The sequence below is a fragment of the Zea mays genome, chromosome 2 (genome assembly GCF_902167145.1).
Source record: "Zea mays cultivar B73 chromosome 2, Zm-B73-REFERENCE-NAM-5.0, whole genome shotgun sequence".
Lineage (NCBI taxonomy): Eukaryota > Viridiplantae > Streptophyta > Magnoliopsida > Poales > Poaceae > Zea > Zea mays.
The window spans coordinates 227,005,169-227,019,575 of NC_050097.1; positions in this window are offsets into that span (position 1 = coordinate 227,005,169).

The following is a 14,407-nucleotide window of genomic DNA, read 5'->3' on the forward strand; positions in this document are numbered from 1 at the left end:
GGGAGTACCCTAGATAGCACTCGTGTGTAATGAATTTATGATAATTGAATGCTGTAATGAACTTGTGTAATGAATAAAGTAACTTGTTAAAAAAATATGGCATGTGCATGGTAGTAACTCTTTTCCCCTGGCAGATGGCTTCGGATAAAACCACGCCTACCGCCTCCAGGATTGGAGCAGGGTTTCCCCTAGGAGCAGAAGGAGAAGCTGCAGGAGAAGGGAGTGAGACCCACCTCCCCGCACCTCCGGAACTACCACTAGATTTGGCCCAAGTTCTAGCCAATCAAACCCGACTCATTGAAGTCCTCACTAGAAGTCTAGAGAACTAGCGCTCAGGTGGTGGAAGACCACAGGACAGGATGGGAGAATTTTTGAGACTCAAGCCTCCCACGTTCGCTGGATCCAGCAATCCCCTCGATGCCGACGACTGGCTGCGCACGATCAAGAGGAAACTGGAAGCCATCGGATGCTTCGAAAATCAGTGTGTTCATTTGGCCGCTCATCAACTTTCTGGGATGGCCCTAGCATGGTGGGATACCTTCAGCGCGGCCGTCAGGGACACTACCTGGGCAAAATTTGAAACTGCTTTCCGTGAGCACCATATACCCCAGGGGATCGTTCAACTCAAGGAAGATGAATTCCGGGAACTAACTCAAGGTGGAAGATCTGTCAGTGAGTACGTGCACAAATTCACAGAGTTGGCTCGTTACGCGCCTGACGATGTCAGCACCAAAACCAAGAAGATGGCCCGTTTTCTGAAAGGGCTAAGACCAGAACTCAAGACCATCCTCGCCAGCCAAGATTTCCTCAACTTCTCGCACCTCTCCAACAAAGCCATACAAGTGGAAAGGGCAAAAGAGGAAGAAAAAGGGCACCTCAATAGGAAATTCCAGGTTCTCCGAGCTCAGCAGCAAGACTGTCACCAGAGAGCTCGATCCTTCGGGCTTCCACCCAAGGGACCAAGCTTCAATAGACCAGCTGGACCCACTCCGTCACGTTACAGTCAACAGAGTCAGAGCTCCTTTCAGGCCCCCTCGGTTGCAAGCGATCAACCGCCAGCAAATGTCTGTTGGCACTACGGAGACCCCAGTCACTTCAAGAATAACTGCCCCCAGTTGAAGGCACCCGGACCTACCTACTCCAACTCAGTGAATGGCCCCAAGATTACCTCGGCACCTGCCTCCAAGGCACTCCCCTCCAATAGTTAGCAGAGCAGGACCCAGTACCAGGGCAGAGCACGAGTTAACCACGTCGATGCCCAAGAGGCCCAGCAAGCTCCGGGAGTAGTGCTCGATGAGTTCCTTGTCGAATTTACTCCCGCTACTGTACTTTTTGATTCAGGAGCATCCCATTCATTTATAGCCACTAGTTTTGTGGAAAAACATGGCATCCCCTCTACACCCCTAGAAATCCCTCTGGTCACCCGAACCCCAGGGTGAGAGCTTCTATGCCAGCTCAAGTGCTCCCAAGTCAGAATTCTTTTAAGTGGGGTAGTGTTCTTGGCAGACTTAACCGTCTTGTCGTCCCAAGGGATTGATGTGATCCTAGGAATGGATTGGCTAACTAAGCACAAGGGCATCATAAGTTGCGCAAGTAAGACCGTCCTTCTCACCGACCGCCAAGGAAAAGCAGTTTCCTGTCAGGCCCAACCGCCCGGCAACGATCCAATGATGTTTAATCTGGTAGCAGAAAACATATCCGTAATAGAAGAATTCATGGATGTATTTCTGGAAGAGTTGCCTGGAATGCCACCTGAAAGAGGAGTGGAGTTCTATATAGATCTCCTTCCTGGCACTGCGCCCATCGCAAAGAGACCATACCGCATGGCCCCCACAGAGTTAGCAGAGTTAAAACTCCAGATTGCAGAGCTGCAACAAAAAGGGTACATCTGTCCCAGTTCGTCTCCCTAGGGAGCACCCGTCCTTTTCGTAACCAAAAAGGATGGAAGTATGAGAATGTGTATTGATTACCGGTCCTTGAATGAAGTTACAATCAAGAATAAGTACCCACTCCCTTGGATCGACGATCTCTTCGACCAGCTACAGGGAGCCAAATATTTCTCCAAGATAGACCTAAGGTCAGGATATCACCAACTGAGAATCAGGGAAGCAGATATACAGAAGACTGCATTTGTCACCAGATACGGACAATATGAGTTCACAGTGATGCCGTTTGGGCTAACAAACGCCCCCGCCTTTTTCATGAACCTCATGAATAAGGTATTCATGGAGGAATTGGATAAGTTTGTTGTAGTCTTCATCGACGACATCCTTATCTATTCCAAGAATCGCAAGGACCATGAGCGTCACCTTCGAATCATCCTCGGAAGACTCAGGGCACATCAACTCTATGCTAAGCTCAGCAAGTGTGAATTCTGGTTAGAAAAGATAGCCTTCCTTGGGCATATCTTGACTGCGGAAGGGATAGAAGTAGACCCATCCAAGGTAGAAGCCGTTTCAAAATGGAAACAGCCATCCAACGTCAGTGAAGTACGAAGCTTTCTGGGAATGGCAGGGTATTACTGCCGCTTTATCAAGGGATTCTCCAGCATAGCAAGACCTATGGCCGAACTTCTCAAGAAGGGCAATAAGTTTGTGTGGACCCCAAAGTGTGAGGAAAGTTTCCAGATTATAAAGGAGAAGCTCACGACCGCGCCCGTTTTGACACTACCAGATATACACCAGGATTTCGTCATCTGCTGTGATGCTTCAAGTTAAGGCTTAGGGTGTGTCTTAATGCAAAATGAGAAAGTTATTGCTTGTGCATCCCGCTTACTCAAGCCGTATGAGCATAATTACCCCACCCACGACTTGGAATTGGCAGCCATAGTGCACACCCTAAAAATATGGAGGCACTATCTGATTGGGAACAAATGCCACATCTTCACTGATCACAAGAGTCTGAAGTATATCTTCACTTAGCCAGACCTCAACCTCCGTCAAAGAAGATGGCTTGAACTGATCAAAGATTATGACCTCGAGATCCATTACCACCCCGGAAAGGCCAACGTGGTAGCAGACGCCCTCAGCTGAAAACCCTTCGGGATAAAAGGAACCAACTTTTTAGAAGATTGGAGGAAGGAATCAGCTCAGCTAAATGCATGTTTGGGAAACAACTGTAGCCTAGAAGTCAAGCCAATGCTAGAAGACCTCATATGTAAGGCTCAACGCCTGGACACAGAGACATCAAGACTTATGAAAAAAGCTCGCAAAGAGCAACTTCCGGACCTTAGGGCAGATGAACAAGGAGTTCTTTGGTTCAAGAACCGTCTATGTGTACCAAAAGGAGAGGCACGGGAAGTCCTGCTCAATGAAGCTCACAACTCAGCTTACTCCATTCACCCAAGAACCATCAAGATGTACCTAGACCTCAAAGCCAGATACTGGTGGAGAGGGATGAAGAAAGAGATAGCACAGTATGTGGCCCAGTGTGACACCTGCCAACGAACAAAGGCCGAACACCAGAAACCTGCAGGCCTACTGCAACCCCTCCTAGTGCCTGAATGGAAGTGGGAGGAAATAGGCATGGATTTTGTAACCGGACTGCCCCGGACGCAAAAAAGAAATGACTCTATCTGGGTAATAATAGACTGTCGGTGTTTTGGGTCCGACCGCACACCCGGGGTTGCCCCTCAAGGTGTTTTTAGGAGTAGGACGGTGTCAACGACTATAGCAAAATGGTTCGTGCCGATCGCACGAGGGACAGTGGACAAGATTTGCAGGTTCGGGCCACTTAGAGATGCGTAACACCCTATGTCCTGGTGAGTATACGAGTGTGGTTACAAGAGGGCTCTCTGGATTGAAGGCGCAGAGAGTTTACGTGGGTGGCTAAGTAAAAATAGGGTCCATCGATCTGAAGGGGTGCCCCCTAGGCCTTATATACTCGACCGTGGGGCAGTACACGTGGATATGATAACAACAAGTAGCTGAAAGATAGTGAACCTCTTGAGTTTATCCCTACGTAACCCTTGCCGACTTATCCTCGCATGGCTCTATTGCACGGGGCTTCAGCGCGGGAAAGTCGGGTATCTGTTGCGATTTACTCGTTCGACGTTGTGGGCCGTCCGGGCTTGCTTCAATCCGGTCTCACGTCTTCTTTGCTTTGTTGATGGTCTTTCCCCAGGCCCACGAAAGAACGACCTTACGATTTATTGGGCCCTTGGGCCTTTCGTGAGGTCTTTTACCTCTTTAGTGGACCCGGGGGATATCTATCCCCCACATAGACCGTCTCACCAAGGTGGCCCACTCCATTCCAGTGAAAACCACTTTTGGAGGAGCCACCCTTGCCCGGATATTTCTTAAAGAGGTAGTCAGGCTCCATGGTATTCCTCGAAAGATAGTGTCAGATAGAGGGACACAGTTCACCTCAAAATTTTGGAAGAGCCTTCAGCAAGCTATGGGCACCAAGTTAGATTTCAGCACCGCCTATCACCCTCAGTCAGATGGTCAAACGGAGAGGGTCAACAAGGTCCTCGAAGATTTACTAAGAGCCTGTGTGTTGACGTTCGACAGGAATTGGGAGTCCAGTTTGCCGTATGCTGAATTCTCGTATAACAACAGCCATCAGGCCAGTATCAAGATTTCACCGTTCGAAGCATTGTATGGACGAAAGTGTCAGACCCCCCTAATGTGGTCCAATGTAGGGGAAAGTACACTAGAGGGACCTGACTTTGTTAAAGAGGCCGAAGAGAAGGTTGCCCTGGTCCGCAAGAGGTTACTTGAAGCTCAGAGTCGCTAGAAAAGTTATGCAGACAACAGACAGAGAGAACTTAGATTTGAGGAAGGAGACTTCGTATACCTCAAGGTCTCCCTGATGCGTGGGGTCAAAAGGTTCCAAATGAAAGGAAAGCTAGCACCACGTTTCGTCGGCCCCTATCCCGTCATTAGCAGAGTGGGACCCGCAGCATACCGCCTTGAACTACCAGAATCCATGTCGGATATTCACAATGTGTTTCATGTGTCCCAGCTCCGTAAGTGCCTGCAAGTACCAGAGAACCACATCGAGGCAGAGACAATTCAGATTCAAAAAGATCTCCAGTACCGGGAGAAGCCAATAAAGATTCTTGACTCAGCAGTCCGAAAGACCCACAACTCAGAAGTAAGACTCTGTAAGGTTCAGTGGAGCAGAGAAGGAGAAGAGGAAGCTACCTGGGAAAGTGAGGACTCTCTGAGGAGGGAATACCCTTACCTTTTCTCGAGCCCCGTCTGAATCTCGAGGGCGAGATTCCTTTAAGTGGGGTAGGTTTGTAACATCCCAATTTTCAAACCCGAGGTTTGGAACCCTAATCTAACCCCCCTTCCTTATTTATTTTATCCCTAGGTCTTCTCATCATATGCATATACTTTGTGTGATTAGAAGCACCTCACTTAGTATATTTTTTAGCACCTAAGATTACCTAGTTAATTAATTGTTCAAAAAAAGGGGATGCAAAAATAGAAATAGGATTTGGAAAATAAAAAGAAAAAGAGAAACCCTTTCCCCCCCTAGCTGGGCCATTTCCAACCTCACCGGCGTCCGCCCAGCTCCGCCGCTCCCCTTCCCTCGGGCGCTTATAAAAGGGCCGCCCCGAGCACCCCTTAGCCCCGCACCGGCCTCAGCTACCCATCTCCCCCCTCACCCGAGCAATCGCGCTAAGCGCCGCCATCTTCTTCCCCTCTGGTAAGCCCTTTTCCCTCTTTTCCCTCCCCCTGTGGCGGTTCAGCGAGAAATTAGATAGGCTCATCAGTTGTGCCACACCGCCGCGAGCTTGGGACGCCACTCCCCTACCTGAATCCCCGCACGAACCTCACCGGCGACGACTCCCGCCGCGGAGCTCCGCCACCCCCCGCCCCCCCGCGGTCAGCCCCCTCTTAGCCTCCTCTGGCCAAATTGGGCCCGCCCCTAAGCTCGTCAGCCCCTCCTCATGTTAGAGTGTCTGCCTGTTGCCCAAGAACCAGGTCGCCGGCGGTGAATCGCCGTCGAGCCCACCGGCGACCAGGTTCTCCCCCGCGGACGACCAGTTCACCCCGCCCCGTCGACCGTTGGCGCCGTTCCCCCCCTCCCGCTCTCTCTGACGTGTGGGTCTCGTGGAAACAACGTCACCCCTCGCGCGCCCGCGCCGTCTTCCGCCTTGGGCCGCAGCTGGGCCGGCGCAATCGCGCCCGCGCACGCCCTGCGCCCGGCTGGGCCAGATTTCCCCCCCGGCCCACCAGAGTTAAATCCTTTTCTTTTTCCTTTTTCAGCCTTTCTCCTTTAATTATTACATCTCAATATTTTATGCACCAAAAATTATCAAAATACTTTCTAAAGTCACATGTAATAATAATATTAGAAAATGACACACTCCAATTAGTAAACCACTATTGATGTATTGTTTTTTGCCTGTTTTACTAGAAGAAGCGGGGACCGTCGATCCGGAACCCGTAGCCCCGGAAGAAGGGCCGGAGCCCGATCTCCCGGAGGTAGACCTTTTGTGCCAGGAAAGCTTCGACGAAGGCAAGTCCATCCTTCCCTTGATGCATAAATTACCTATTCTTTCTACAACTACTGAGGCCGGGATTTCAGGGTGGAATATTTGCATTGTGAGTAGAGAGATAGCCCACATTAACATATATCTTTTGGATACAAAATATGGGATGGGAGAAAGGGCAGTGTGTTTCTTCAAAAGAGGTTTTTAGAAAAAAAGGATGTGCGATGAAGGGTATTCACCCTCATCACCTTGGGAGTGGGATGATCAGGGACTCCCTAGTTTAGGGGAGGGCCTAAGGTGTTGGCTCAGCTGGTTTAGGCGTGAGCAGAAGGATTGTCCCCTCATATAAGGACCGGTTTGTCATCTTTCACTACCTGTACTCATAAATAGTACAACCACTCGAGAATGTGTGGGCAGTCACTCAATCCGAACTCGTACGGTCCAACCCCAGGGTTATGAAGGCTGGGGAGCATCGGGAGGATAAGGAGGGGGAATGTTTTGTCCGGTTTGGACATGGCGGTGGCCTGACTTCTTCCGGTATAACCGTTAAGGTTAGGACGTGCGAGGAAAGCAAGAGATTAGGCATTCGGGTCTCGCGACGGTGAGATCGCAGAAACCGGACTAGTGGGTAAAGTGTACCCCTCTGCGCAGAGTTGAAACCTATTCGAATAGTCCGTGTCCACTGGTATGGACGATGAAAGGGAATTAGGCTTACATCTAGTCCCTAATTAATTTTGGTGGTTGAATTGCCCAACACAAACATTTGGACTAACTAAGTTTGCCCAAGTGTATAGATTACACAGGTGTAAAAGGTTCACACTCAGCCAATAAAAAGACCAAGTTTTGGATTCAACAAAGGAGCAAAGTGGGAACCGAAGGCCCTCTGGTCTGGGAGCACCGGACTGTCCGGTGTACACCGGACAGTGTCCGGTGCACCACCGGACAGTGTCCGGTGCACCAGAGGACTCCAGCTCAAACTCGCCACCTTCGGGAATTTCCAGAAGCACTCGCGCTATAATTCACCGGACTGTCCGGTGTACACCGGACAGTGTCCGGTGCGCCAAGGAAGAGCGGCCTCAGGAACTCGCCAGCTTCGGGAAACTCCAACGGCTAGTCCGCTATAATTCACCGGACTGTCCGGTGTGCACCGGACTGTCCGGTGCAACTCCGGAGCAACGGCTAGTCGGCGCCAACGGCTACCTGCGGCGCATTAAATGCGCGCGCAGCGCGCGCAGAAGTCAGGCGCGCCCATACTGGCACACCGGACAAGGAACAGTGCATGTCCGGTGTGCACCGGACACCCAGGCGGGCCCACAAGTCAGAAGCTCCAACGGTCAGAATCCAACGGCAGTGATGACGTGGCAGGGGGCACCGGACTGTCCGGTGTGCACCGGACTGTCCGGTGTGCCATCGAACAGACAGCCTCCCAACGACCACATTTGGTGGTTGGGGCTATAAATACCCCAACCACCCCACCATTCATTGCATCCAAGTTTTCCACTTCCCAACTACTACAAGAGCTCTAGCATTCAATTCTAGACACACCAAAGAGATCAAATCCTCTCCAAATTCCACACAACGCCATAGTGACTAAGAGAGTGATTTGCTTGTGTTCTTTCGAGCTCTTGCGCTTGGATTGCTTTTGTCGGCGTTTCGAGACAGGGGGGTCCCTAAGCTGACGAGTGAGTGTGCTGCGTGCCCCAGCCCAGATGGGTCGAGCGCGTGGGCGAGCGCGAAGGGGGGAGAGGCGAGGTGGCCGGAGTCGAGCGTGAGAGAGGTGGAAGTACCGCGACCTTCGTGTTCGTCCCGCGCCCAGGTCAGGTGCGCTTGCAGTAGGGGGGTTACAAGCGTCCACGCGGGTGAGGGAAGCGAGCGGCCCCAAGAGAGCGCCTGTCCCGTCCTCGGTCCCGCGCGGCCAACCTTTTCTAAGAAGGCCCTGGTCCTTCCTTTTATAGTCGTAAGGAGAGGATCCAGGTGTACAATGGGGGGTGTAGCAGAGTGCTACGTGTCTAGCGGAGAGAGAGCTAGCGCCCTAGGTACATGCCAATGTGGCAGCCGGAGAGGTCTTGGCACCTTGCTGGCGTGATGTCGTGGCTGTCGGAGGTGCGACGGAGCCTGGCGGAGGGACAGCTGTTGGAGCGGTCGAGTCCTTGCTGACGTCGCCCTACTTCCGTAAGAGAGCTGGGGGCCACCGTCGTCATAGAGTTTGTGGAGCGCCATCATTGCCCATCCGGCGGAGCTGGCCGGATGGGACGCCGGTCTTGTTCTCCGTGACCCGAGTCGATTCGGGGTAGGATGATGATGGCGCTTCCTGTTGACGTGGCGGGTCTGTGCCCTAGGCAGGGTGACGTGGGGGCTCCTCCGAAGCCGAGGTTGAGACTGTCCTCTGTTGCCGAGGCCGAGCCCGAGCCATGGGGTCGGGCGAGGCGGAAGTCGTTCGGCCGAGGGCAGGGCGGAGTCCGAGCCCTGGGGTCGGGCGAGGCGGAGTTCGCCGTCTTCCGGGTCTTAGCCCGAGTCCGAGCCCTGGGGTCGGGCGGAGCGGAGTTCGCCGTCTTCCGGGTCTTAGCCCGAGTCCGAGCCCTGGGGTCGAGCGGAGCGGAGTTCGCCGTCTTCCGGGTCTTAGCCCGAGTCCGAGCCCTGGGGTCGGGCGGAGCGGAGTTCGCCGTCTTCCGGGTCTTAGCCCGAGTCCGAGCCCTGGGGTCGGGCGGAGCGGAGTTCGCCGTCTTCCGGGTCTTAGCCCGAGTCCGAGCCCTGGGGTCGGGCGGAGCGGAGTTCACCGTGGCGCCTTTGGCAAGGCCTGACTGCCTGTCAGATTCACTCTGTCGAGTGGCACCGCAGTCGGAGTGGCGCAGGCGGCGCTGTCCTTCTGTCAGACTGGTCAGTGGAGCGGTGAAGTGACGGCGGTCACTTCGGCTCTGCCGGGGGGGGGGCGCGTGTCAGGATAAAGGTGTCAGGCCACCTTTGTGTTAAATGCTCCTGCAACTTGGTCAGTCGGTGTGGCGATTTAGTCAGGGTTGCTTCTGAGCGAAGCCAAGGCCTCGGGCGAGCCGGTGATGTGTCCGCCGTAAAAAGGGGGCCTCGGGCGAGACGGAAGTCTCTCGAGGTCGGCTGCCCTTGGCCGAGGCTAGGCTCGGGTGAAGCGTGATCGAGTCGCTCGTGTGGACTGATCCCTGACTTAATCGTACCCATCAGGCCTTTGCAGCTTTATGCTGATGGGGGTTACCAGCTGAGAATTAGGCGTCTTGAGGGTACCCCTAATTATGGTCCCCGACAGTAGCCCCCGAGCCTCGAAGGGAGTGCTAGCACTCGCTTGGAGGCTTTCGTCGCACTTTTTTGCAAGGGGACCAGCCTTTCTCGGTTGCATTTCGTTCCGGTGGGTGCGCGCGAGCGCACCCGCCGGGTGTAGCCCCCGAGGCCTCGGAGGAGTGGTTACACTCCTTCGAGGTCTTAATACCTTGCGTAATGCTTCGGCTGGTCTGGTCGTTCCCTCATGCGAACTGGCCGTAGCCCGGGTGCACGGTCGGGGCCCAAGCTCTCGGGCTGGTATGTTGACGCTGTCAACGGTTCGACCGGAGCCGGTTTTTGCGAGAGCAGCCCCCGAGCCTCTGCACGGGGCGAGAGGACGATCAGGGACAGACTCGGCTTTTTACATACGCCCCTACGTCGCCTTTCCGCAAGGAGGAGGGGGGGAGTGTGCCATGTTACCCTCGATGGGCACCGAACATGGTGTCTCCGGTGAGCTGCTAGCGGGTAATCCGAGTGGACGTCCGTGCCCCGTTCATTGGGGGTCGGCTAGGGGCCCAGAGGCACGCCCAAAAGTACCTGCGGGTGATTTGCCGGACCCGGTCCCCTGGCGACGGGGTCCGAGGGCTCGATGCCTCCCTCCGATGGGATTCCGTTACAAGATCGTTCCCGCTGGTCTCGGAAATGTCCTAGGGTACCTCGGGAGCGCAGCCCGAGCCTCGGTTATGTATCGAACGTACCCCTGGTCATCCCTCGCTCGGTGTCTGAGGCGACTGTGAACCCTTCGGGGGCCAGCCTTCGAACCCCTGATCAGTAATGGGCGCGGAGCCCGAGTAGCCTGAGGCGGCCACGGAACCCTTCGGGGGGCTGGCCTTCGAACCCCTGACCAGTAGTGGGTGTCGGGCCCACGCGATCTGAGGCGACTGTTGAACCCTTCGGAGGGCCAGTCTTCGAACCCCTGATCAGTAGGGGGGCTCGGAGCCCGGTTCCTTCGCGGAGAAGGGTCCTTTTCGGGGTTTCCCCCTTTCCCGGTCCCTGTTGCAAGAGATAGAGAAAGAGGAAAAAGGAAAAGGATACGAAATCGAACGACGTGGCGTACCTCTTTTTGACGCGGTTATTACAGCGAAGGCGAAGCGTCGCGCGCTTCTCCCGCCAGAGGCGCCGCGTGTCCCGCCGCGGAGTTAATGCGACGGGGCGAGTAGTTGGCGGGGCGACCGTTACGCGTGCGCGAGCCGTTCGAGGAACGGGTCACGGGTGCACCGTCTTCACGCCGTGGGAGGAGGCTCTCTTGATGTCCCAGGACGGGACGTAAGCCTAGCTGACGACGTGACTGCTGCGTCCGCCCGCCTGCCACCGCCATTACTGCCGGCCCACTTTCGGTCGCTTTGACCAACGCGCCAGGCTGGCGCTGCTGGGCTGCCTCGAGTCGCGGCATAGGCTCCGCAACCGAAGAGGCGCGACGGTGGCACAAGTGGCGGTGCGGTTGCTTGCATGCAGCAACCGGCGCGCCAGTTACTTGACGCGTGGGCCTGGGCTTCCAAGCTGGCGTGTCAGAAGTCGGAGAAGCGCGTCCACCTGGCGCGGTTGCATGCCGCCTGCATGGCTACCCGCCCCTTCCGCCCGTTGGTCTGGGCAAAAGTGGGGGGTCGCTTGTAACCGCTGGACGGTCGTGCGCACCACGCGCGGCGGTTTGGCTTCTTCTGCCCTGAGCTGGTTTGCATGACATGCGGGACCCAGCCCCCGAGTCGGAGGGGAGGGCCTTGGAGCGTGTTGGAGAAGACTCAGCCCGCGGCGTCTGGGGGCGCGCGTAGGGAGAGCTGCCTTTAAAAGGAGGGAGACTCCTTTCAGAAGGCAACCATGTCTTCTTCCTCCCTTATGCGTCGTGTCTTTCCATCTTCCAAGCCCCCGGATGGGGGGTATCCGCCGCCTTTCCGCCTCCTCGTTGGAGGAACGCAACTCCATGGGAGTTGGTACCTCTCAGCCATCGTTCGGCTTCAAGGATTTTCATCAGGCAGCCTGGTTGCTCGCTTCCGCCGGTGGCCACCCAAGACGGTGACCTCCAGCTCCTGGATGGGGAGAGGCAGACCAGGCTGTGATCCCGCCCTCAGCATCGGGTGTGTTCGTCATCCTCGCTGGGGCGGGGGTCGAGGCGAGCCGGGGCTCTACCTCGTGTGCGGGTCGGCGAACCACCTCCTCTTCCAGCTTCTGGTGGTGGCAATCGTCCTCCCGCGCTACGACGGAGTCGTCCTCCAGTCATGCCGGGGAAGGCGAACTGTTGCTGTCCAGCTAGGATGCAACATTCCGTCTTCCCCCTCGCATTCGAGGCGAGGACGGCAGCGAGGATCTACCGGAGCGCTTGGGAGCGGCCCGCTCTTTGGCTTTGATGGCTTGTTCGCGTCCCTTGAGCGGGACCGCGAACAAGAGCCTTCCGGTGGCTGCGTTTGCCTGGGGCCATGGCTGCCGCTGCATAGGTCGCTGGCGAGCCTCTCGGCGTTCGCCACCCCGCAGGCCCGAGGTCGCTTGTACCCTCGGGGACGGAACCGGAGTTCCGTTTGTGATGGCACCTTGAATGCCAGGGGTTTTTGTTCATTGTGGCTGTCGGGGCCTGAACATGTATGTAGTTTCGGCACGGAGCCGTGTTTTTTCCTCATTTTCGAGCACTAAGTCCCGCCTGTTGATTATCTGAACCGCTTTACCAAGCATGAGTCGCCCCGTGCCAAGGTGACGAGTGAGGTATCCGTATCCCGGAGGCGTAGGAATCCCTCGGCCCGTTCGGCCTTGTTGTCTGGGGCTCCTCTAGCTTAGTTAAAGAGACCCCTCGGCCGCCCTTCGATGGGCCGAGGCCAGGGGTAGCGATATCAGTATGAACAGAGGCGGAGTTGGCTCGAGAATGGGAACCTGGTTGGCCGGAGCCTAGTCGTGTTGTCCGTCAGCGGAGCCGACGCCAAAGTCGATCAGCCGAGGCCTCGGGTCGGGCTGGCGCCCTTGGAAGCCGGCTGGCCGAGGCCCCAGGGGTAACCGGCCGAGCCGCCTGCTCGGGCCGGATTCCCGGAGGAGTCCCTGGACCGCGTCGCCGTCCGAGGCTGGGTTGGACTTTGCTGAAGACGTCGTCGATGCCGAGGGTGCTACGGCTCCCTTCAGCGTGAAGACCCGAGCCTGCAGGATCAGATCGTCTTGTAGCGTGTGCCTTCTGCGGCCGCCGAGGCCAGAAAAACACACCCTCGCCGCGCTTGCGAAGCTGCGTCTTTTTTCTCTTGTTTCGAGCATCTGGACCCTGTCGGTAACAGGGATGTTTGTGTGAGCGAGAGTTGCTTCTCACGGAAGGGACGAGTGAGGTATCCGTATCCCAGAGGCGTGGGAATCCCTCGGCTCAGTCGGCCTTGCCGTTTACGCGTACTTTCACCCGTTCATAAGGCCCTGTCCCCGACTTAGTCGAGGAAGCTTGAAGGACTGCTTCGGCAGGAGAGCTTCCGAACGTGAAGACTTGTTCGGTCCACGGAGTCGCTTTATCCGAGCGCGAGTTACTTATCGCAGAAGGTGATGAGTGAGGTATCCGTATCCCGGAGGCGTAGGAGTCCCTCGGCTCGGTCAGCCTTGGCTGCTTACGTGTACTCCGTCGTTTCCAGGATCCGCTTTCCGAAGTAGTCGAGAAGCACGAAAGAAATCCTGCTAAAAAGAGATCCTTTTTTCGAGGAAAAATTCGACGCAGAGGGGGTCTCCCCCCTTTTAGCCCCCGAGGGAGGGTCGGGCTTTGCCGAGGCTAGGCCGACCCTTCCTTGACGACTAAACTTTGCGTAGGTGCGAGGTATATGAACAACTTGGAAACATCTTAAGGGTAGAAGCGACGTAGCTGTTTGATGTTCCAAGCGTTGCCGTAGATCTCGCCTTGACTGTTGGCCAGCTTGTATGTTCCGGGCTTCAGAACTTTGGCGATGACGAATGGCCCTTCCCAGGGGGGCGTGAGCTTGTGCCTCCCTCGGGCGTCTTGCCGCAGTCGAAGCACCAGATCGCCCACCTGGAGGTCTCGGGATCGGACCCCTTGAGCGTGGTAGCGTCGCAGGGACTGCTGGTACCGCGCCGAGTGTAGTAAGGCCCTGTCCCGAGCCTCCTCCAGCTGGTCCAGCGATTCTTCTCGGCTAGCTTGGTTGCTTTGATCGGTGTAGGCCCTCGTCCTCGGGGAGCCATATTCCAGGTCAGTGGGCAAGATAGCTTCAGCCCCGTAGACCAGGAAAAACGGCGTGAAACCCGTGGCACGACTCGGCGTCGTCCTTAGGCTCCAGACCACCGAGGGGAGTTCCTTCATCCACCGCTTGCCGAACTTGTTGAGGTTGTTGTAGATCCAAGGCTTGAGCCCTTGTAGAATCATGCCGTTGGCACGCTCTACTTGCCCATTCGACATGGGATGAGCCACGGCGGCCCAGTCCACCCGGATATGGTGATCCTCGCAAAAATCCAAGAATTTTTTGCCGGTGAACTGGGTACCGTTGTCGGTGATGATGGAGTCCGGGACCCCGAAGCGATGGATGATGTTGGTGAAGAACGCCACCGCCTGCTCGGACCTGATGCTGTTCAGAGGTCGGACCTCGATCCACTTGGAGAATTTGTCGATGGCGACCAGCAGGTGCGTGTAGCCCCCGGGCGCCTTCTGTAAGGGACCAACGAGGTCCAGACCCCATACAGCGAAGGGCCAGGTGATGGGTATCGTCTGCAGAGCCT